This window comes from Pinus tabuliformis, chromosome 6, assembly GCF_031772625.1.
Source record: "Pinus tabuliformis cultivar Carrire ecotype Pingquan chromosome 6, CPIR1, whole genome shotgun sequence".
NCBI classification, from domain to species: Eukaryota; Viridiplantae; Streptophyta; class Pinopsida; order Pinales; family Pinaceae; genus Pinus; species Pinus tabuliformis.
In genome coordinates, this window is record NC_142292.1 from 1,709,463,057 (window position 1) to 1,709,468,722 (window position 5,666).

Consider the following 5,666-nt stretch of genomic DNA (forward strand, 5'->3'; position numbering starts at 1 on the left):
GTTCCCTAAAATTATTGATAATTCAATCAAAATCCCAACTTAAAGGCACATTCAAGCCTAGAATTCAACTTTAGATGCTTCATCCAATAAAGGTCCAAATAGAGACAATAATTCACAACACACATGTTGGAAACAATGTTAATACTGAGAGGAGGGTGAATTAGCATTAAGGCTCATTTAAAATTTTATGCCAATTTATATTTACTAATTCAATATTGGCATCCATTATATGAGAGAAACCATTAACAAACCATAACAATAACCATATCAACCAATACAAGCATACACATCATGAGCAACAAACACATGAGACACAGAGGTTTAATGTGGAAACCATTCCAGGAAAAAACCACCAAAGCTTGTTGTTGTTATTAATGTAAAAATAAGAGAACCTACTCTATTACATCAATTTTTTTGTGAGCCGCCACTCACAAGAAGCACCAAATCCCTTTGATTGTTTGCTAACACCCACTAGAAGGAAGCACCAACTCCCTCCTTTTGCAAACACTTGATTAGCCTACTAGAAACACCATTTGAAGCACCAAGTTCATGGATTTGTTTCAAGAACCAAGTTGTAGCTCATTGGATTTATGCAAGAACCAACTTGTAGGAGGCACTAATCCCCAAGCCTTCTCAGAAACCCACTAGAGATGGAAGCACCAAATTCCTGTATGCAGGCTCTAACCCACACTCAATAAGGAACTTATGTTCTCTGTAGATGGAAGCTACTATGCCTGATATCATATCTATTCTCCTCAGGAGCCTTTTGGCTGACATGACACTCTATCCTTTGCACACTCTACAACAACTTGTTGTTCCACTCAACAGTCTCTCATCACAACTCTCTCACCACCTTGTCTACACCACAACATCATACTATTCTTTGCCCTATGCTCTCAACAACATACATTCAACACTCAACCTTATTCTTCTAAGTTGTCACTTTCAACCTTTGTCCTCTGCATAGGCACTCTTAGCCTCTTCTTTGTAACGCTGACTCACTTGACCTTACACACAACAACATAGAATCTCTCGGCCTCTCACACAACAAAACCGACTCTCTCAGGGTCTCTTTCCTCTACATAGGCACTCTCAACCTCTCTTTGTATCACTGGTGGACTTGGTATCTCCTCAATGACACACTCATGCATAGATCTCTCCACACAACTTTTTGGAAACAATGTTGCTTCTCCCCACTTTGATCAACTCCAATCTTAGGTTTTGTTTCACTGAAACACAATGATAGATTTTGTCTTTGTTAGCCATCACTATGCCATTCACACTATCGAAGTGTACATACGCATAGCTTCTACATCCTTTTATTATGTCTCTTTACTGAATTCTTCCACTGTGATCAATGATATATCTTGTCAGCCATTACTCTGCCATTCACACTACCCAAGTGTACTCCTGCACCTAGTACTCTTTCCTATTGTTGTGTCTGATACATGGTCACTGCAGCTTCATTAACCACTGAGAATGGGATTTATTCTCTTAATCATTGTTGTTTCATTAAACATGAGGGTAGGCACCTAAGGGTTTCCATGCTGAGACATAAATCCGAAGTGAATCATGCATACTCTAACAAGGCTCTTGTTCTTTTTAAGAAATAATATCTTGTAGATGAGGCTCTGATCTTCATTCAATTTCTTGTAGCACGGAAGCAAGATTAGGTATTACTTGTCTCAACTCATGAGATAATCCTCTAAATCATCCTTTGCAATCATGTTCCTTGCTTCCTTGACTTAGTGATCTTCTGCAGTTGCCATTACTCCTATGACACCACCCTTACTATATGCATTTACTTAGCTACACCAACCTTTCTTATTCCTACTACGAACATGGTTTATTTGGCACACAACGCTCACAATATTTCATATTATCAATAATATCTTCCTTACCCATCCATATCTTTAATTGATTACTAGTTGTGTACAAGAAAGCTCAAGCATGGTTGTTTTGGAGTCAACTACTGCTTTTGAAAATCATGGTCCTCTGTGTCTTTGTCACCTGTCTACGATAGTCATCATTTATTCTAGAGACCAACTCTTTTGTGCACAGTTCCTCTTAGCTGCTCACTCATTCATCCCTCACACACCTCTATGCTACAATCTTGGAGCTTCTCATTTCGTAACTTTATTAAGGTGATATTATGATATTACGAGATGCTAAAATTCTAAGTCTAGCCTTTAGCATCTTTTGCTACACCTCTTATTGTTTTTCACCATATGACCAGATGTTGTGACCAATGACATAGTAATTAGGTGCTATGCCCTTAAGGATCATGTCGGGGGCCTATCTCCTTGTGTTCTTGCTTTTGTCTTTGGTTCTTTGGGCTCTGGGACCAAGTGCTAACAACATTGGAGATCCCTAGTATCGAAATTTTTTCCAAATTACAATTGTAGAGTAGTTATGAAATTCTGACCTCCGAAAACGTGGTTTCACCATAACAGTTAGGTGCTAAGCTCTACACTACACCCTTGGTTATTTGGGCTCCATGACCAAGTGGCAATCAACATCAGAGCTCCACATATCGGGACTTTCTCAAAATTCAATTATAATGGATTTATGAAAACTCGACCTCCGAAATACCCAGGATGATGTTATTCTCTTGTCATCATCTCCACATGGCATCTCCTTAGTGGTGACATGTGTCTTTAGGATTTTCCCCATTAGGCCACTCAATAATCCTGAATTTGACTCCCATGTGTCCTCCTTATAACCATTTTATGCTGATGTCATTTTCTACTATCAACTCTTCACAGCTAATCAATTGTAGCCACATGTCCTATCCGAGGAGAGAGAGAAAGGGTCCCTCATTCTTAGTTTTGCAATTGATTTCCTTCATAAGTCCTTGCTCCCTGCAACCCTTGACACTTTTACAAGAAGTTATGAAATTGCTATGTTTTGAGGTTTCAAACTTTCGAGGTTCAGATATTCCAAGGTTTTGAAATCTCGAAGTTCTGAAGTCCCAAAGTTCTAAAGTTTTGAGATCGTCCTGCTCCCTTCATTCCATGCTCTTTTGGGTTTCTTTATAAATAAACGTCTGATATTTTGACTTTCTGAAATTTTGGCCTTTCACGATTCTAACCCTTTGAGGTCTCAAAATTTCGACCCTCCATTATTTCAACCTTCCAATATTTTGACCCTCTGAGATTTTGACCCTCTGAGGTCCCCAAATTTCGATGCTTAGAAATTTGGCCTGCTCCCCTTGTTGTAAAATCCAACCTGCTTCCTCGTTTCGAAATTTAGCCTCCTTCCCTAGTTCATAGATTTTGCCTGCTTCTAAGGACTTCAAGATCCTTAATTTGCATATCAGTAACTTTTGATCCCAATATCCATTTATGGATTCCCACATACCATTTGAAATATCTTTCCGAGCACTAACCAACTATGCTAACTTCAAGAGTATATGAGTTTATATCTTGACGCAGAATCTCCTCTAAATTCCAAGACTCCCAGTAATCATAACCATCATTTTAGGGCTTCACCAATAAGCCTTCTAATATGGTGATTCTCTACCAGAGATTGTAGAAACCATGGGACTCCCCCTAAGTTTGATACACCAAGCACATCAATGTTAGCATCTGTTGCCATCACAAATAGCCTAGTGAAAATCAATGTTATCGTGTCTAACATCATGCTAGCACATACATTTAGACAATGCGAACACACTTGCCAACTATTAGGTAATTCCAACTTCCCAACTTGACCTACCAGCATGACTGTTGATGTCAATGCCAACACACTTATTGCCACTAGCCAAACCAACAATGTCAACTATCGAACAATCTCCCCCTTTTGCATTGAGGGCAACACTTCTTCATTTCTCCACATTGATGGACAATCCTCATGCTACTTCCACACATCTCCTTGCATGAGCCACCAATGGATTGTTTTCATCTGCTTGGGTCATCACAACTTTTTCTCCAATAATATTCGCTTCCCTAAGGTTTTTCTTCTTCGCCGTGCAATCATTTACTATTGATGACGAGGATCTAGTTTCCACTATGCATTCTGTTCTACAGACCTATCTTCAAGAGTTAATAACTACTGCTACTTTATAAACTAGACTTGTGTGATATGTTCCCCCTGAACATATACTTCCTCCATGCCAATAAACATCTAGTTTTGGACACCTTATGATTGTTTACTGAATACTTTCTTTGCCAATGCATATTTTGTACCAATTTAAAAGGAAATCGATACCAATTAAAAATGGCCATGGTATTGTTGCTGAGTGCAAATACCACCCATTAGTGATGCATTGAGCTTTATCTTCATTGTTGTTACTATTGCCAAGACTGCACTTACTTCTCTTGAGCATCTTAAACACTTCTCCCTTTGAGATCATACATCTAAAATAGGGATTGTTGCTTAAATAATACGAATTGCACCAAGAAATTGGGTAAATTGGATGCTATACCAGGTAACCTCTTATAGCTCTTTCTAAAAAATAAATGTCCACTTACAAAAAAAGGCTACTCCATACGAACTTAGAAAATCAATTGACATAGCAATACCAACTGAAGACTAAGGGACATTGAAAGCTTATACCCATTTCTATTTATGAACACAAACTACTAGGGAGTATTCGATTCACAATGTTAAATCAAATAAGGGTATTTCACCTCGCAAACCTTTCATTCCCTATGAAATCTTTCTTCTTAAGGCATAAATTTTTTTCCTACTGTTTCTATTAATGCAGCTCCCCCTAAGCCAATGCTCTCTAATCTCCTACATCTACTTTCTTGCTTCTACATGGGCACTGATCTTGTGGACTTCTCTTAACTATGGGCCTCTTCATTACACACTTCTGCTACAACTCATATTATTTTCACAACATAAAACGTTGTTGTGTACTCCCCTCGGAACCATACTAGCTGCTCTTTCCTATATCTTTCAATCTTGATATACTTGAATATAAACCAATCTATTCCTGTAATCAACAAGGAGACACAACTATACCTTCAAAAATCAGATGCACCTTTCTGTCTATTCTTTCTAGCTTCATGCATCTGACTTATTCAACTGGCCTTGAGGCTATTCTCTTCTTTTACTAAAGAGAAACAAAGGATCTACTCCCCTTAAAAATATTGTCCTCTTTCTTCTTCCAAACCTTCTTTGGCCGAGTCCAAAAAAAAGCATTATCCTCAAGATGCTTCTTTTCCCATGTTTGAGCTTTCTCTCAACTATGCATGGCTGGAGGAAATTTCTCCTTCACCTCCTCTTTCTTCACCCAAATCTTCTTGCTGCCTTTCTGCCTCACAGAGGGGTCCATCATAAGGGTAACAAGATAATTCTTCTTGGTTTTCTTCTTATTTCATCCTCCCCTTTTCATATTTCTCTTTTGACAAAAAGAATTGAAGACAAACTTATATTCCTCTACTCCACTATTTCATCTTATCTTCAAATCCCGAGCTACTACATTTGCATGCATATCCTGAGAAGTGAGCTTTATTCTTTTATATCTGTAGCATGCTACCTCATGCCCAAAGTTTCCATAGTTGTAACATTCAATATGGATTAAAAATGGGGTAGATGAATTACCATATCTGCCAACATTCTTGCCACAATCTATTCTACTACAATATTGCTTGCTCTTGCTATTTCTCCACACACTTTGTTTTCTTGCATGCCATCTATAATCCATGGATTTATGTCGA